This window comes from Armigeres subalbatus, chromosome 2 (assembly GCF_024139115.2).
Source record: "Armigeres subalbatus isolate Guangzhou_Male chromosome 2, GZ_Asu_2, whole genome shotgun sequence".
Classification (NCBI taxonomy): domain Eukaryota; kingdom Metazoa; phylum Arthropoda; class Insecta; order Diptera; family Culicidae; genus Armigeres; species Armigeres subalbatus.
In genome coordinates, this window is record NC_085140.1 from 266,289,744 (window position 1) to 266,310,243 (window position 20,500).

At 39.7% G+C, this 20,500-nt stretch overlaps 1 protein-coding gene across 7 annotated transcripts in view; it reads right to left on the reverse strand.

Moving 5' to 3' along the window:
- LOC134212185 (uncharacterized) overlaps positions 1-20,500 on the reverse strand; it is a 359,239-nt gene that overhangs the window by 167,776 nt on the left and 170,963 nt on the right. For 5 of the 7 annotated variants that reach the window (XM_062689819.1, XM_062689817.1, XM_062689815.1 and 2 more), the window contains one exon: positions 18,370-18,436. The exons of the other annotated variants lie outside the window; for them this stretch is intronic. The gene's annotated coding sequence lies outside the window, so the exon portion shown is untranslated. The remainder of the gene's footprint in view (positions 1-18,369; positions 18,437-20,500) is intronic. 7 annotated transcript variants of the gene reach the window in all.

Here is a 20,500-nt window from a genome sequence, read left to right on the forward strand (position 1 = left end):
TGGCAAGAGCTTAAATTAGAAACATATAAACAACATATGCTATGGGTCGAATTGCCAGCTTGAGGCAAACATCCTTGACCTATCTTACCCTACCCAAACACCAACTCCGTAGAACTAATGAGGGCGTCGCCAAGTCGGGGGCCTCTCACTAAGTAAGTTCTACATCAACATTTCCTTTCATATCCCTAGTTACGGTAAAGATGGGCGTGGCCGGGAGTAGTGATCTCCATGCTTTTGTTAATTTCATCGTAGACTGAAATCAAGGATCCCTGCCCTTTTTGATTTCTGATAGCATTCTAGATATGGATTTCAAAAGAAAAGCATGAGTATCACTAGTGTCCAATCTACGAAGTATACCGTAACAACGCTAACGCTAACGCTAACGCTAACGAGAGGTTCTAGTAGTTAACATTGGTATCAAGTTTTTATTAGTTTGTTACAAGCTTGAATAATATATTTACCACTGTGTGGGGAAAATATAACAAATGAGGGAAAATCTTCAAAGATATATGTTGTTCAAAATTGGCCCATTCTCACCCCGCACAGGGGGTGACATTGGGCCAAAATGAAATAAAGTTCAGCGGTGACGATGCCACGATTCAATCGTTCATTAAAAATAATTGCCTACATTACGGCTATTACCAACTATGTAATGCAAATCAACCAAAGGCTTGGCCCAATCTCACCCACTTTTAGCGTGCATTGCTCGTTGCTACGAAAAACCAGAACCGTTACATAAAATCTCGCGTGATTTTTGAAAACGTCGTAAGTCCAAATGAGAGACTCTCTTTCATTACGCTCTCTTTTGCTAATATCTAGGCTAGTTTAAAATTTGTTGCAATATTTTCACCTCAGCACACTAGACAAAGCTATTTTCTTCAGATCGGTACTGGAAAATCCAATGTAAATGTTAGTATGGCTTTGTAATAATCGAAAGAGAAAGTAAACAAAGAGAGCCTCTCTTTTGGACTTACGACGTTTTCAAAAATCACGCGAGAAATATCCATAAAATTTGATAAAACAACAACAGATTATCGTAACATGATAACCAGGTATCCATCGATCTAAAAACTAGTTATGTAATAGATTTGTGGGGCATTACTGACACTATTTTAATACGGGTTCATTCGATCAATAATTTTGCATTCAAGTTCCAAGCATTATGGTACGAGCACAATTAGTTCTTGGAATTTGTTTTGTGATTTCCTAGACGCGAATTTAAATATAATTTCGAACCGTTTGAAGTTTTCATCAAAATTCGTAACAGTTTCTGAGATATTAGGAGTGGAAACATTTTTCGTTTTTGGCCCAATCTTACCCCCTAGGCCCAATGTCACCCCGAACAACGGTACTTGATATATAGTGCACTTGTAGCACACGTTGCTTCTCTCAAAAGAAGTGCAATCTACCATAATGTGCAGAAACCACCGGGCGAGTATTATGTAGAGTGTGTGATGAAATACGCAATTGCGTATGAGTGCTTTGCACATTAAAGAGGAAGTAAGATGAGCAACCAACAATCACGTTCCTTGACTGAGTTGTTGTGTTTTTGTGCGCGGAAAGAAGCAAACAATACACAATCAATGATGGATTGGTTGGAAACCTCTTCCTTCGTCTAATTCTTCTTGCACCTAAATGCACCTCCTTGCACCTTGGGTCAAAAGTGTATGTCTGAGTGAAAACCGTTTTGCCCTTTTGCATTCTTCTCATGTTTAGCTTCAAAGATCCGTTCCGATTGTAGGATCCGGATCACTACAACGACTTAATCAGATCTGAACCGTTCAAAAAAGATATCCGTTTTGTCCATATCTATCTCTGTCTCTATTTCTTTCTCAGATGTGTAGGCGCACATTCAGCAGCAGGACCTATGGCGGGCAAGGGCGCAGTGTCCATCACAGCATCGACAGGAGATGATCTGAAGAAGTTCCCGGTTATCATGCTAAATGCCGCAATACAAAGTGATATCACAGATCATCTTCCGCCGTCTCTCACCAATAGTTCGTGGGAAGTTATCAAGCCGGCTGCGTTGACGGCCGCTCAACGACGGACCAGATCCTCAATGCACGGCAAATCATTTAACAATGCCGTCAATATCAAGTCCCACCGCATCTGTTTTTCGATTTCAAGGCGGCACACGATATTATAGACGGTATAGAAAATCATGGACGAGAACAGCTTTCCCGGGAAGCTAATCAAAGCAACGATCAAAGGCTGATCAAAGCAACGATGAATGGTGTGCAAAATTGTGTGAAGATTTCAGGCGAACAATCCAGTGTTCACCGGGGACTACGATAAGGTAATGGACTTTCGTGTCTGTTTTTCAAAATTGCGCTAGAAGGTGTGAAGTGGAGTTAAAATTCTCATTCTCATTTGGTCCTAATGGTATCCCTTTTGTTGTATACTGCCACCATGCTGCTGGTTTTGCTGCGCCACTTTTCCCCATTTTTAATCGATCATTGGACGATGGCATTTTTTCGGATATTTGGAAACGATCATGTATGTTTCTGGTCTATGAAAATGGTGATAAAAAGAATGTCAAGAATTACTGCAGAATCACCAACTTGTCTGCAGCGTCTTAGTTATTGGAAATAATTGTCAGAGATGTTATTCTTAGCCAATCAAAGAAATACATATCTACCGTTCAGCATGGTTTTATGATGGGTAGTTCAGTAACTACGAACCTGCTTTCACCCACACTTGTATTACTGCTTTGAAGAACAAGGCTCAAGTCGTTGTTATCTACATCGATTTGAAGACGGCTTTCGACAAGATCAACTACAATATCTTGTTGTCCAAACTTTCGCGCCTCGGAGCAACGCACTTCGTGGCATGGTTCTTACCTAACTGGCAGCAAACTCCGTGTGAGAATAGACTCATGTGTTTTGCCTCCTTTCTGCAACTGGGGAAGCAACAGGGAAGCGTGCACAGGGAAGCAACCTGGGCCCACTAGTGTTGCCTTCAACTTCAACGACATTTCATCGAAATTGGGTTTGGATTGCATAATTACCTGAAACGACATCTAACGTGAACTAACCATAAGGCAACGAAACATGGAAAGTATCAGTGGAAAACACTCAACGGCGGAAACGAAATCTTTGAACAACTATAAGACTGAAACCTTGCGGAACATCGCAACAGAGGCAGACCTAGAGGCCCATGGCGGAGTAGCCTTAGTAAAGAAATAAAATAAGTCGACCGAAACCAAATCTGGCAACAAGTTAAAGCAATAGCTGAACATCGCTCAGGATGGAGATCTTTCAAGTCGGTCCTTTGCACCACTGGGGGCCGACTTGAAAGATCTCCTTATTATATGTCGATAATTGCCAACGCAAAACGCTAGCTGGGTTACATATCAGAAATTGCGAAGGACTTCACTGATCCGTACTGCTTGAAGTCCTTGTACTGTGCGTTGGTTCGACCTATCGTGGAAACCACTTATATTGTCTGGACTCTGAATGACGTTATACGGAACTAGAGAATTGAACACGTTCAACGGAGGTTTATTCGAATGGCCCTGCGTCACTTATCATGGCGTGATCCACTGAATCAACTTCCCTCCATCTCCAAAGCAAGCGACATTCGTGGAAAGACTACTGTGCAGAGAAATTGACTCTCCTCTGTTACTCGCATTATTGGATATTCGTGCCATTCAGCAACTTCTTACGTTCTTTGGACACAACGAACCAGTCTATGCAATGATCAGGACGTTTCCAATGGCTCAGGAGCTATTTGACTTTTGCGAAGCACTCGTGCGTTTGAAAATAGGGTTAAGACGTCGTTACTATTTTAACCGTTGCATTTAGTTCCATTCATTCAGACTATATTGTCAGATGAAATACAATTAAATAAATAAATAAAGGATGAATCATATAACCATGAAATCTTAAATTTTCTAAACAGATGTTATAACTTTTTAATGAATACTACTTCCAAATGCCAAAACAAAATATTTAAAGAAATATCCAACTGTCCAGATTATATCGCGACTGGTGAATTAAACTTACTTATGATAGGTGTGATCTTCTTTGTGTCACTAAACAAAGAAGTTTGAAAACTTTCGAATATTGCGGTTCACCGCTGCGCAGACAACTGAATTTAGCAGATCATTACCCTACTTCAAGATCTTGTCTATAACGGCGCCCAAAAGCTTACCGTTTTCTGTTAATATTTATTCCGAAAATGTAAGTAATTGACACCCGTGAAACGCTGAGACAATGAGGAAGCGCCGCCATATGGGAAGCTCCTTCTACTGCAGAGCTAAGTGAATTGTCTACAGACATCATGTGTCAACTGTCTATGGAACTCTTGTTATTCATTCCATTACCATTACGGACCACAAGCCATAAACGAACGTGTCTAAGCACTAACGTTGCGTCGCCAGTCGTCATGTAGTCTGTGCGTTGTCATCCTATCTGAAAAATTCCGCGAAAAAACTCGCGTAGTCACACCGCATATAAAACGAGGAAATTAACTGCGACATTGAACGCGATCGCCAATTTCATTAGGACGCAGAATCGTACAATTGGGCGCAAGACCGGGTGCTACTACCGGTCGGTCGAGGAGCTACCCCGGTGTTGGCTAAATAAAAGGAAAATAGAAGCAAACAAAACAGCAGAAGCTATCGATGGCAAACAACCGTCGTCGCTATTGCGTGTGGGCGTCAACAGGTCTACTTCTGTGTTCGGAAGTGTCTGTTCTGAAGTGGATATCTCTATTAAGAGGAGAAAAAAGCACGAAACGGGCAACCTCCGAAGAATAGATGGACATTATGGTGTTTGGGGTACTTCCTTCCAGGTGCATTGAATGCAAAAGAACCAGTCAAGGTCGTTCAAGTGGAGATGGGTCAACGGCTGTGCGGGTTACGCCCAGGTCATTGCTTTAGGTAAATTAAAAGTGTGTAATGGAAGAACGTAAAACAATCAAGAGTTAAGCATCAGTACTAAATGCATTTGGTGGCTCGATTTAAACACTATGTATGTTTTTGATCAAATTTCAATTGCTTCCCCTCGAAAATATCAAACACCTCTTCTGATTCAATGGTATGTCCAATGGATACACAATTGTAAATTATATATACCAATCGACTTAACACGACGAGCTGAGCAAATGTCCGTGTGTGTATGATTTTTAAGTACTTAGTAATATCCAATTTGCTCGCTCGAAATGCTGTTGTTCCTGTTTTGAAAATTGGCCCGATCGGCCATTGCGGTCCAGGGTTATCAATAAAACATTGTTTTTTGCCATTGGAAATTGCAGCAATGCACTTAAATGACCGCAAATAGATATGAATTGATGGAAATAGTGGATTCTATCCCCTTCAACCTCTCCAATGTGTTTTCTTATTTTTATAACGCGCAAGAAAGGCACTATCAACACTAGGTGGAATCATTTGGGTTTTTTTTTTATTTTTGTTCTGTTTTATCTCCAAATATCTTCTAAGAATGCACTTCAGAAATAGCAGATATGCTTGTTTTTTTTTTATACGGTTAGAACTCATTAATTTCTTGGTCAACCTGAACTCCACTATTTTTCAAAAACACCCTGAATATTCTTTGTTTTTGTAATTATTATTGGATCCAATTAATTTTTCATTTTTGCCGAAGATTAAAATCAAAATCAAAATGATGCTTTTTAGGCTACCGGTAATACGCGCGGCTACAAAACAAGACCATGTTGATTTATCCTGCGAGATGACATATGAATTGAATTTCAAAAGGGACAATGAAGACCTACCAACTGATTTCTATTTTGGGGTTCGTTAAGCTAATTTTTTCTATAAAAAGACAGGGTCACCGTCTTCGACCAGAGGTCGCACAGACTGAACACTTAACAGCTAGCATTAGACAACGGGCAGGACATTCACACAACACCCAGTGGACCAGTGGAGAACTTTTCGCTTTACGAAAAGTTTTCTCCTTAATGGGGCGGGAATCGAACCCACACTCCACAGCACATGCGTCTAGACGATTGACGTCGCTAACCGCACGGCCACGAAGCCCACAATACATGCATTAAATAAAAAAAAAGACAAATTATAGAGATTATTTGTACGATGGTGCCTATAAGTGGATTCGCCTATCTTAGCTATCCTGTTGTGCACAACAAAATACAGCTTTATTATATAGGTAGATTATTTCTGAGACTTTAATTTGCAACAGTCATGCAACTATACTCGCAATCACAACTGAATTGTCACATCATTTCCTAGAAAAGAACTAACAACTTCACTGATGTTCAAAACTCGCATACCCTTGAGCCTATTCAAGCGATGGTTTTGAACCGTGCGTACGAAGACGATTGCTCAATCCCGAGGTACTGAGATTTTGGTGCGTTGCGCGACACGGTAATGCAAAAGTGCTCAGTGCAATCAAGTAGGTAGAGCTATTGCAGCATGTTCAATTCCGTGGACATAAACAAGTTTCATGTCCACTGTGAATAAAATGGACGCTTCTACGAGAGGGGTTTGATGCTGGAATGACTTGAAGGATCGTTGACGGTAGCTGGAGCGGACGAGAAACTGCTTGGTTTGGGATGACATTTTGGAAGATTTGTTTGTCCTGGAGTTCAAAGCAACAGAATTTTCGTCGGAGTAGAGTTGAGTGTGGGGACGACTGTCGAATTTCAGACAAGATTATATGCAGTTTGCATATGCAGCTTGATGTCCCTTCCTCAAATAGTCACTTTTTCAGATTACGGCAGTTTATGTGTCAGATATCCTCGTTTTTCACCACGGTAGCCCAATTTTCATAGAAAAGGCACATGGCGTCTCTAGCGGAAAATATGAATTCATAAAAATCAGTATCTCTTTATGCAAAATTCGGGTTACTAAGCTTGAATCATGATGACTCTAATAGCTGTATGGGATAACAGCACCTCTAGCGTTCTATGATTTCTGAATATATGATACCGTTTTGTAAAAGTGGAAAGAATCACTCCGGCTCAGTGGTGTGGCATCGGAGAGCGATATTTTGAAATCTACATTTTTACACAATACAATTGGACAATTAAGAGTAAAACAAGTGATTGAAAAATATTGAGTATTGTGAAAAATAAATTGGAGACTTTTTAAAAATTATCAATCATAAACCTACGGCTTCCAAACTGTATAAATCATTAGTTTTCTATGCAGTGAGCCGGGAACTGGGTCCATAGGCCCAAGTAGTGATTTACCCTATTAATGGTTTATGAGGATCAGTAATTGTTATTTATGTGGCCTGCATGAGGTAGAAAAATGTTAGTGCCTTCAGTTAGCTAGCAGCTGCTAGAGTAGTGGCAAGGTGATGGTCTTTCGTGTCTGCTATGCAGTATCGCTTTTGAGGTGGTAATACGGAGGTCAGGAATTAACACGACAGGTACGCTTTTTACTAAGATATTATGGCAAACAACTTTGAGAAGATGGAGGAAGCCTACATCAGACTGAGAAGGGAAACTAAACGGATTGGACTAGTCATCAACACATTAAAGACAAAGCACATGGTAGGAAGAGGCTCAAGAGAGGACAATGTAAGCCACCACGAGTTTGTATCGGTGGTGACAAAATTTACACGAAAAATTTTACACGAAATCTCACTGGTGACCTTCGATAACGATACCAGCAGATAAATTTGGAGACACATCATGGCAGAAAATTGTACTTACTTTGGACTTCGCAACCGACTACTTCTTAAAATGCGCGGCAGGCGATCATTGTCCTATTCTGTTGCAGTTTGGGACAAACGCTTATTACGAGTTGAGTTTGTCACAACATTTACAAGAGAGGACAATGTTGTTGTCATTGGCAATGTTATTATTTTACATTCCTTGTGGAGGACCAACGCGCACTGGGAGTATGTGAACGAGAAAGTGCTGCGTACCACCTATGGTGGGGTACAGATGGCAGACGGTACGTGGAGGCGGCAAATGAACCACGAGTTGCATCAGCTGTTGGGAGAACCTGGGAGCTGCGGATAGAGTCAAAACGAGTGTCAACGAATCTCCCAAGTAAGCTGGTCAAAAAGTATCCATCGCATCGAGAGCGGTTTTGTGCATTTTGAGCACAGCCGAGAGAGTACACGTATAAATCAATTCATACTAAATATAGCTCATTTTAAACAAATTTCAATTTTCTGGCGTAATTTTAAATATATCGATGGATTCAATGCAAGTGGAGGGTATGAATTAATTTAACATTCGACACGTTAATTAATACGATGCAGTAAATTAACGAAATCTATTTAATGAATTTTATAAAGATAAACACAATGATATTTCGATGTGAGAAAATCGTAACGTGTATGTTGAACACCGAGAGGAAATTTTCGAGTTTCAAGCAAATTATCTTGAAAATTGGATTCGATCGAGTCCGCAGCTCCCAGGGGAGAACCATCCAACGTTGCTACCGCGAACCAGCCACGTAGCCAGAATGTCGGACAGTAATCCGGTGAAAATGGTTCTCGACAACGACAACAAGTGCCTAGAAATGAGTGATAAATTTTCTTGTCAACAAATGTATTTTGGCCATTACTTCGAATCTCATCCAGTATTTTGCACTCGATAATGGCGGCTAAGTGAGTACTTTTTTGACGTTCAAGAGGCAGAAAATATTTACATAATTCAATTAATGTATGCCATGATTCACTTGAAAACATTGGCACTTATCCGGTATCAATAATCTAAATGTCAAAAATTTCATTCATATTATTCAGAGTATTGGTACTTTTATGCTTTTATCATGCTTTTACCTTTCTCGTATATTTAATTTTAGTTTTATTTTGTTTCTAGGAATGTAGAATCCACAGAATCAACAAATGTATAATGATTATTATTTTCAGTGTTTTTAAGGAAAGGAAATCTGCAACCAGACACCAGTGAGGCTGTAGCCAGATAGTGTAAGAAAGGATTCAATAAGCTCAAGTCACTAAAACAAACTCCCCTTGGGTGTATTAGCTAGTTTCCTCCGGTCCGCAATCAAGCAGCACTTCTAGAGGACTTTTAAGCATTGTGCTCACTGCTTTTCGAGTACATAGACACATGCTGTATTTCCCTAAACACTCCGCCAGCACCTGTGCCACAACACTACTCTAGCAGCTGCTGGCTAACTGAAGGCACTAACATGCAGGCACTGGCACTCATGCAGGCCACTTTTATGTTCAACACTTACTGATCCTCATAAACCATTAATACCTGTAGTATCAAGTAATTTTTTAATGATATATATATTATAATTGGAGTTTTAATTTTATATTTGAATTACGATTTCTTTTACAATGGAAACATGTTATTATTACAACAGAAGCGGGGACCTTTCGGATACATATCATTATTATTTATTCAGACTAAGGCCGAAGTGGCCTGTGCGGTATATAAGAGTCTTCTCCATTCGGCTCGGTCCATGGCTACACGTCGCCAACCACGCAGTCTACGGAGGGTCCGCAAGTCATCTTCCACCTGATCGATCCACCTTTGCCGCTGCGCACCCCGCCTTCTTGTGCCCGTCGGATCGTTGTCGAGAACCATTTTCACCGGGTTACTATCCGACATTCTGGCTACGTGCCCCGCCCATCGCAGTCGTCCGATTTTCGCGGTGTGAACGATGGATGGTTCTCCCAGCAGCTGATGCAACTCGTGGTTCATTCGCCTCCTCCACGTACCGTCCGCCATCTGCACCCCACTATAGATGGTACGCAACACTTTCCTTTCGAAAACTCCCAGTGCGCGTTGGTCCTCCACGAGCATCGTCCAGGTCTCGTGTCCGTAGAGAACTACCGGGCTAATAAGCGTTTTGTAGATAGTCAGTTTGGTACGGCGGCGAACTCTATTCGATCGGAGCGTCTTGCGGAGTCCGAAGTACGTACGATTTCCAGCCACTATGCGTCTCCGAATTTCTCTGCTGGTATCATTTTCGGCAGTCACCAGTGAGCCCAAGTACACAAATTCTTCCTCGTGACCTTGATTTCGTCACCACCGATGCAAACTCGCGGTGGGTGGCTCACATTGTTTTCTCTTGAACCTCTTCCTATCATATCGACGTGTTAATGACTAGTCCGATCCGCTTGGATTCCCTCTTCAGTCTGATGTAGGCTTCCTCCATCTTCTCAAAGTTACGTGCCATAATATCTATGTCGTCGGCGAAGCCAAATAGCTGGACGGACTTATTGAAAATTGTACCACTCGTGTTAATCCCTGCTCTTCGTATTACCCCTTCCAAAGCGATGTTGAATAGCATACATTGAATAGCGAATACATATCAAAGGTAGGTGAATTTATATCTGATATTATTGTAGGAAAATAAATAATGTTGGAATGTGTTTGGTTCCTCCTCTATTGGATCATTTAAATTATGCAGTTTCTTAAACAAATGATTCATTTGTTATTGCCTACTTTGTCGTCGTGATAGTCGCTAAGCTCATAGATCAGTAATTTTTAATCTTTTTGGCTGTGCAGAAGCAAACCTGTTAATATCTGTGCAGATCATTTGCCGACCCCTTTAACGCTACTGCTAATAGACCGGATTAGTAACCCAAAGTCTTTGCTCGCGGAGATAAATGAAGACCTCTGTCTTTCACCCAGTTCACCCAATTTCTGATTTAAAAGTTTCATTGTCACACTGTTGACCCAGTAAAAATACAACTTACGCAACGCTTCGCTAAATGGTAAAGAATGCGTCGACTGCTTGCGATTCATTGCATTTATTGTGCGAATTCCGTTTCATACAACACCCCATGGGCCCTGGTCGCAATCACGTTTCTCGTCTCAATCTCTAAACGGCCAAGTTGACAGTTCAAGCATCAAGCGCATCAAGGTGTTGGACAATACGCGTGAATAAATAACCATTTCTTGCTATATTATTGCGACAACGCACGCGATACACGATGAGAATTTTTCGGCACGTGAAACAATATAGGACTTAGATAAATTGCACAAGCCATTTGTAGGTACTCGGCGGGGTTTTGTTTTGTTGTTCCGCGCATGCCAACGCCATGAACCAGTTACTTGAGGTCCATGGATATGCAACGGCGGGGTTATTCATTGCCTATAGAAACAATTTTATAAAACACAACGCGTACCATTTAGTACTGCGTTTATTGCACTCCGCGCTGCCGCACTATGAAACAAATATTATAAAAACGGTCTCAAAATATGAACAGTTTCAAAAGTGTGTTCACAATAAGAACGCTGACGATTGAACATCAGAAAGAAAAACAAATGTTTCAATGGTAAGGTGTCGAGTTTACGTGGTTCGTGTTTGGTAATTAATATTTGATATCTCTTAGAATTATATTTTGTTTATAATTGAGATTTTTGAGAGAACTTGAGACTTGCCTTTATAATCAATAAGGCTACTTGTGGTGTATCAATTAATTATATTCTCTAAATTATTTTTTTGCCTTCATATCTAAAATTAGAATGCAGAGTTTTAGACCTGCAAAACATATTTAATTGCCCTGAAAACCCATCGTAATGACATCACATTTATTCATAAACAATATTTTAACCGGCTTTCCCTAGTTTCATTCCATTGTTTGTATGCAGCGAATTTTGTTGGATCAAGAAATGCTGGTCGATGAGAGGGTTCTTGCAAAACGGTTGGCTATCGTTAACGCCATGCCGCACCGTTCCTCCGTCGCTTACCAGCCGCCACTAACTAATTGGTATGGTAGATATGGAAAGAATTAATTCGTTTTCCCATTGTCTGACTCAATGCGCGACTATATTCTTGTATGGCTTGTGTGGTGAACGGGCGACCTAAATTACCGAATTGTTTTCATAGGAAGAACCACTGACGACAGCAAGTGAGTTACTGCGGTAAGGTGATGAATGATGAATCTTTTTCCTTGGTTTCACTTTCATATTTGGTAATGCGCTAATGTTAGATATAACGGATTTTTGCGAAAGTGAAAGTATGGCCGAATATTCGACTTGAGGAAGTTTTGTAGAATAAATGGGACGTTTGAAAGTATAGAATACTTAGAATAGAATAGCGAACATTATCGCATTTTTTTACCATAGAGGCAACAGACCTGAAAAAGGAAAAGATGAAGGTGTTACTGGAGAGTAAGAAAGTAAAAGACAAAGACGTCTGTTAATTAATAAAATGTCAAAAATAAGAAGAAACTGAAACACGACATCCTTACATCGGGTATAAGTACGTTGGACACAAGGACGTCCGTTATGCTTAACTTCCTCATGCATAGCGTCGAGGACCCCGTTGAGGATTGTACAAAAACGCTCCGAAAATCAATTCCCAGAATGGAAAAAATCCCAAGAAATAATTTCTCCGAATGTAACTAAAGAACTAAACTAAAGAAAGTATTAGTGAAAAATGCAATGTGCAGAGAAATATCACAATTTAATAATCGGTATAACAAATAAACAAATTGCTTTAATTTTTAAGTATCACCACGCTCGTATTCTTTCCCGTCATTGCCGGAGCTGTATCAATTTTTAAGCCTTAAGTATTCAAAGAAGGTTTATACTTGAAGTAGTCGTTTCCTTTATTGAGATCAAAGCTACTAATTCCTCTGTAATTTGAAGATGATCATTAATTCCCCTGGCCCATTCTGCATTATCTGACTTCGTCCTTGCCCAGATTTAATTCTTTTAATTAGTAATAACCGACAGTATTTATTAATAAATAATAAGAAAGAGATTCTCGAGCCAGATAGAAAAGCTTTCGGGCCGGTTATGAAGTATTTTTTTTTCTCCGACGCCGCGGGCCCACAAAAAATGGAGCCAAGGGCCGCATCCGGCCCGGGGGCCGTACGTTGGGCAGCCCTGATATATATAGATAGATAGATAGTATTGATGTTATTACAGATTGAGTTGTTACATTTTTTTAATTGTTACCAGATTCTTTTGAGGGTCTTTATATTTTTCACCATTTCTATAAGGCCGTGACAAATATTTAATTAACTTTTTGTCCTACTGGTCTCCGAAAGGTCAAAGGGGGGGGGGGTAATAAAAAATAAATATTAAAATAAAAAAAAATCAAAAAACTCCTCGGATTTGTTAAAGAATGTTTTGAAAATCCTCAAAATTATCCTCAAAATATTATTTTTTGGCAAAAAAAATCCGAGGGGGGGGGGAGACAAAATAGATTTTAAATATTTGTATCGGCCTAATGTATAGTTTTTAAAATCATAAACCACTCTACAGAATTTTTTGCGATGCTCGTTCTTTATGGCATTAATAATCTACTCTAGGATGCTAAAAGCTGGAATTAACTTTGGAAATGAAAGATTAGTTTTAGATTTTAATAAAGTTTCTCTAAAACCCAGTGTTCTCTACCAAACACAGTACTTCAATGTTTTTATACGAAATTTCCTCCCATAATTCCACCAAAAGAAATTTATGACGGAAATCCTCCAATTTCGCTCCTTAATTTTACTTGTAAATCTGTAAGAAATTGCTTCAGAATTTTTTCTAGGAACTTCTCCGGGAATTCCTCCAGGAACTCTTCCTTCATTTTCACCGGAAATTTTCCTTTCAGGAATATTTCCGGAATTACCTCCATACATTATATAGCGAACTCCTCTAGGATTTCATTAAGGAATTCTTTTCGCAATTAGGTACTTCAGAATATTCTTCAAGAATTCCTTTAGAAATTTCTTTAGGAATTTCTCCAGGAATTCGTCAAAGTATTTCTCCGGAAATTCTTCCAAGTTTTTTTTTCCGGGAATTCCTTCAGGTACTTTTCCAGGAGTTCCTTCTATCTCCGGGATTTTTTTCCGCGGAATCGTCCTGGAATTCTTTCTGGACTTCACTTCAGAATTTCAATCGGAAATTAATTTGAGAGTTCCTCCAGGATATCTTCCAATAGTTCTTCCAGGAATTTCTTCAGAACAAACCCCCGGGAATTCATCCGGTAATTTTTTCAACAATTCATCTGGGAATACTTTCAGGATTTCATCTGGTAAGTTCTACGTTAATTTATCCTGGTATTTTTCCTGGAATTCATTCAGATATTTCTCCGGAAATTTCTTCAGGAGCTTCTCCAATAATTTCCTTGTGGGAATTCCTCTTGAAGTGCTTGTGGGAGTTCCCCGGGAGCTCTTCCAGGAGTTTTTTTTCCAACAGTTCCTCCGGGAATCCATTCAGGAACTTCACAGGGAATTTATTATTCAAACTTTATTACATAGTGTCATATAACGAAGATGCTGTTTTTCTTCAGAAGGAACTAAATAATTTTGTTAATTGGTGGACACTGAAAAGAATGAGCTTGAATGCGAGCAAATGCTCCGTGATTTCTTTTGCTAGAAAATGCTAAATAACGTCATTCAACTACTGTATTTCCTCCACTCCAATCAAACGAGAAAGCACTATTAAAGGTCTCGGTGTTCTGTTAAATTCGAAACTAACATTTAAGGAGCATGTACGCTACATTACGGCCAAAGCATTCAAGTGCTTGGGCATGATTTTCCGCACTGCAAAACACTTCGATGATATCCATTGCATAAAACTCTGTATTGCTCTTTGGTACGTTCTATCTTGAAATACGCTGTCGTTGTGCAGCAATTAACCATCAAGGCCAACCAAAACAAAAAAAACCAATAAGGTATAATATGGAATATGTGGCAGAAAGTATTTAGCAGAAAATGATATTATCTTTAGTTATATCTGTACAAAAACCTGCAGAATACATTCTTTGCTTCAACTCAATTTTTTTTACGGGGGATAATTCAGCGAGAATAACATAATCAGATGAAGTAATTCAATCATTTTTTTTTTATTATCGAACGATCAATTTTAAAGGAGGGCCCAATAAGTAGAATCAAATTCATAAAAATAGTAACATAGCATTGAAGATGTAATCATTATCCGGCAATCAGTAAAAAAAAATAATAAAAAAAAAATAAAAAAAAATGAAAACAGTGTAGAGTAGTGAAAGACAGTAAAATAGTTCACAATTATTTTCCAAATGTAAATGTGTACAATAACTTACTCGAGAGGCAAACGGGCGAGAGAACATTCAGCGAAGACGAACAGACAACATCCGATGGCGAAGGAAGACAACAGTGCATCGAGAAATACATACCAGAGTTAATTGGTATCACCAGAATGACAGGTCATACGGAAGGTTGAAGATAAAGAGTGTGGGGGTATCAAGACGGATTCAACGGGACGAAATCTTTGGAGGAACATCAGGAGTAGAAATTTTCGGAGGAACATCAGGAAAAGGTGAATTAACAAGGCGATATAAAAGAAGATTTAACCAGGCGGAATAACACAATAACTCCGAGATAAGCAGAAACAAGAAAACCATGAAGACTAAACTCCCACGATAGAAGACAAGTTATGAAGAGAATCAACCCAAGGCGAAATATCAAACGAGCAAAATTTTATCAATAACAACTAATTTGCATCACACAACAAAAGATGCGAATGTTTCACAACAAAACTGAGCAGCGTATACACGGCAATTCACCACAACTTACGTATCAATGGCGAATCAACTGAAAACTATTGGAGATACACTATAATAGCTACACATTTTTTGCTATAAGGCAAGCAGCAAATTCATGAACTACAACCAGAGGAAAGCAACATATACATTCGGAGATGGCACGTCAAATTATTACTAGTGAACGGTACGATCAAATTTTACGCACCCAGCAAACGATAGACATCATATATCAAAAACTTTACCACGGAGACCTAATATTACGTTACAAGTTCAAACAACCAAGCAACAGACCAGGAGTACACCCTGCACTCGGAATCTGAAACCGACCAAGTGATCTACACGAAATATTATGAAGAAGCAAGCATCAGCAAGCAGGCGCTAGGCGAGTTAAGAAGGCATCATCAGGTAAGACACTCTCGAGGAAGTATATGTGTAGAGGGATTAGGCGAAAATATTACAAAAAAGTTATAGCAAAATTAATTTGAGGAATCAGAAAATTGCACGAAAATAGTATCAAGGAATTTCAAAGATATACACTGCTTGAAAATTTGTATTTTTTAATGATCAGAGGACAACTTTTGAATATTTCATGAATATGTTTGAACTATAGCTTCAGGAGAACTCTAAAGTTTTGAAACGAAACCATCAACTATCCACTTGAAATGATAATTTATAATTCTAGTTTCAAGCTCAGTGGGTTGGAAGAGATGTAGCGACCCTAAACGCCATGCAATAATCATCATTTTTCTTCTATTATTAAAGTATGTCATATAAACGAACAAAAGGAAAGATTGGACAGGTTGGAACCTGTCCATTTATGTTTATCAAATAGCAACCGCTGTTGAAAATAAACAACGGATATTTAAGTATAGGCAAAACTTGGCAAATAAGCTGGCCTAGAAATAGTAGCTGACTCAATTGTTAAATAATTGTTTATTCAGAGAATACGAATGCTCTCGGAGCAGAATGTCACATGAGAGTAAATGTAGGTAGCATGCAACATTCTGCAACATTATTTAAAATGAGAGAAAAATTGTAAACAATAGCCAGTAGTTATAAATAACGTTTTTGTAAATAAAGAAGGGAGTCGGATTTTGGACTTGGAGTAGGCAAGTCACATCAGAATTGTTCAAGTGTTTTATTTTTTAAATTGTGATGACTGTTTTCCAGAAAACTAACCGCTCGAGCTCGCGCAGTTGTTTGGGCTCCTTACTATCAAAATGGCATTCAACTATTAGAAAAAGTCCAACGCAAGTTTATTCGCTTCGCCCTTCGAAGACTTCCATGGAGCGATCCGCTGAACCTTCCGCCTTATGAAGATCGATGTAAGTTAATTGATCTGGAGTTATTGGAAACACGTCGGAATGTTTTTAAAACCTCGTTCATTTCTGATGTTCTTTAGTCCCACATTGATTGTCCTCGTGTACTAGATATGTTGAATATTGACATCCGTCGTCGTCATCTCCGTTCTCATGCATTTCTTCGTCTTCCTGCTTCTCGTACAAACTACGGATATAATGATTCTATAAATAGTATGTGTCGTGTGTTCAATCGCTGTTATCCTGTTTTTGACTTCCACTTGGTCGGGGTTCAGCCAAATCGCACCAAGCGCCAACGAAAAATTATCGATTTTTCTGCTAAAAGTTTCGTTTAGCAGATTTAATTGAACGCAAATCGTATCGGATATCCCTCAACCCCATAACTGAGGATATCCTACTGCAAATGTACGCTAAAATTGATATGAAACTATTCCCGTTGTCCTTGTACGATCAAAATATCACAAGTCAGTCGAAAAGCCGCTCAGTGCGGTTTGGCTGAACCCCGACCACTTGTCCCGTGTCACCAACTCACCAAGAAGAATCGAATCCCCCGGAAATTGCTCCTCAGAGAACTACCGTAATAACTCCCGGAGGAATTTCAGGAGGAACTCCTATAAGAATTTCTATAGGACCTCCTGGAGGAACTTTTTTTTTGTCTTTATTAGCGAGACTTTCAGCCCTAGGTTGGCTCGTCTCGCACCTGGAGGAACTCTCAGATAAACTATCGGAAGAACTTCGGGAGGAGTTTCCAGCTAAATTTCTGAAGAAAGCCTAAATGATTTTCTGAAAAAAGCCTGAATGATTTCCTGGAAGAGCTACTGGTGGAACACCGTGAGGAACTGCCGGTGGAATTCCCGGAGGAACTCCTGAAGAAACTCATTGATGAATTGCCGGAGGAACTATCGGAGGAATTCTCGAAGTAACTCCCGGAGGAATTTGTGAAGAAACTCCCGGGACTCCCAGCAAAATTCTTGGAGGAGCTTCTGGAGGAATTTCAATATGAACTCCTGAAGAAGCCTAAATGAATTCCAGAAAATAAAGCCTGAATCAATTCCCGGAGGGAATTCTGGAGAAATTCAGAGGAACCTCCGTAGGAACTACCGATACAACTACCGGAATAATTCTCGGAGGAAATGCTAGTGGAATTCTTAGAGGAACTGCCGGTGGAACTCCTGGAAGAATTCCCGGAGGAACTCACGGAAGAATTTCCAGAGAACTTTTGGAACTTAGAAGGAAATAGTGACGAGCATTAACATTCATGTGTTTTTGTGGCTGTAAGATGCGCGACACAAAACAAGGCCAGGATGAAGTTGGCTGGGTTCGATCCGGTCTTGAATTTATTTGGTTTGGATTGACAATGAAGCCAATCACAGATGAGCTCAGATATTTTTTTTTTGTATTCAAACGGATTGTCAAATGTGTCTCCTAACGATCCTTCACTATCGATGTCATAATATTAAGGGTTATGAAGTCATATTCATCTACTACATACTAAAAAACCTGCCAACCATGCATTCCCTCGTCGATGGATTACATATATAAAGGACGTTAGTTGCAAAGAAACCCGCAGCAAATGCCTTCAATCATACTAACAACTAACAAGACCGTTGAGGCATTCAAATAATACTACAGATTAGATACCTTGACTGTCATGCTTCATTCGCTTACCTTCAATATATGCTGCCTGTTTTTTTCCTCACATTCGGCGGCGCGATGGGGACTCAGAAAACCATTTCTGCGAAGAAAGAAGGTGAAACAGGGAAAATAAACAATTATTAATTTTGATTATTACTCAACCATGCAGGTAAAAAGTGGCATTTGCTATAATTTCAATCAAGATGTAAACAGTCGTCTTGAGGACTGAGCGGTGCAAGGGAAAACTTGACGCACGTGCGGTTTCCTCGCTACCGGCAGATGAATGATTGGAATATTGAAGCCTGATTAACGAGGCGCGGTTGGGGATCTCCAAGCGATGATTCGAGGTCTTATTACGTGTCGTCAACGTACCCACAACCGTTTGCGAAGGAGTAAGGCCGCTTGGACACAGTTTTTTTTGCCAGGAATTGGCGCGTAACTTTCTCTCCACTTTGATCAGCACCATCTAGGTGTGCGAAGCCGTGTAAATCACTTACAGCAAGCTAATGACGTGTCTGGTGAGCTGAGGTTAATGATGCAATAGTTGCCGGCGGTCGAATACCATCAGCGATATATCGCTGGTGGTAAATAGAATATGCTTTTTGCTACTGGAGTATGTCGAAGAGATTCATACGTCCATATACGTTGTAAAATGACAACAATATTGACTTTCTGCAGGCGTGAAAAAATACTAAGAGGGATTTACTATATAGACTAACGCAAAATGAATTCCCCCAAGAAATTATGACGTTTGAGCGGGTCGCATAATGAACGCAAAATGAACTTTTGTTCGAGTAGACGACCCGCTCAAATGTCAAAACCCATCGGGTGAGTGAATTTGATGACCCCTGCACAGGTCTATTACGCGAAAGTAGAATTTGATTGTCTGCTCTTCCGACTTGACTCTAGTTGTCACTCGTTGTTCCACGACTCTCTTGTCGATAGATAATCATCATCCGCCTTTGTAGATCGCTTTGCCATCTCACATTGATTGTAGTACTCCGCACCAAGATAATGCTAATACATATATTAGACTGGCCCAGAAAACAAAAAGTTGTCGAATTCCACGGGGCACACCCCAGGATTGTGCCTTTGGGTGAAAAAATCAATCTCTCAAAATTTCAGCCCAATCACTTGTTGTATAAGCTGGCACATTTGATTTGAAGTTTGTATGGGGATTTCAGTTTCTGAGATGTTAAGAGTGGTAACATTTTTTATTTTGATTCATTCTCACCACCAACGACGCGACGATAAACTAGACTACTGTTCACACCGATAGATTTCAGGGTAGTAAAGATATAAACAGAACACCAATAGATTTGTTCAACTAGCCGTATTTCCTAATATTTACGCATCAGCTATAGAGCAGAGTGGGGCAAGAGTACCTACGCACTTAATTTTCAATCGAACATGTGGCCCTTATGAAGCAAGCATCTGCATATCAAATCGATGTTGACATTGCTTTGATTTTGATGGGATGGAAATGAGAGCTGAGATGAAGTTCCCTACTAGTTGAACTGCAGTTTTGTATGTATGACCCTATTTATGATTAAACTTTATGTACTCACAAAAGGACAATCAGACAAAAATTGTATTCGAGTTGTTCATATGCCGCATTGGTAATTCACGACCTCAGAAATCGACTAATGATTGGCAAAAGTTTATAGATTGGGAGTATTCCGAGATTATCAGGTCACAATATATATGGCGTTCATCGCTTCTTTGGCGTTGAAGTCACTTGTATATTTTATGTTCATAGAAGTTAAAATACTGAGTTATTGCGACAATCTTATTTTTTTCAGGTGAACATTGCGTTGGCTTCCCATGCGGCATGATAGATAGAAATATTTCAGTAATCATATGACCATATGGAGACACATGGTACATTTGTGCATTGGTGTATCAGCTTCTTATATCTAAAATCGTTGGGCCAATTCCATATCTGGTAATGTACAAGAGTGCTAGCACTCATATGGCAACTTGTAGTAGGGGTCTCCAATTAGCCTTGCGAGCAAAGGCATAGGATTGCCAATCCGCAGATGTCGAGTTCGAATCTCGGTGCGGTGTTTTCGGGTGGGAAACATTCTCGACTCTCTGGGCATTGTGTATCCATTGTAGGTACTTGCTGCCAGTAGTGTAGAAATATGTCACAGGTAATGTAGTG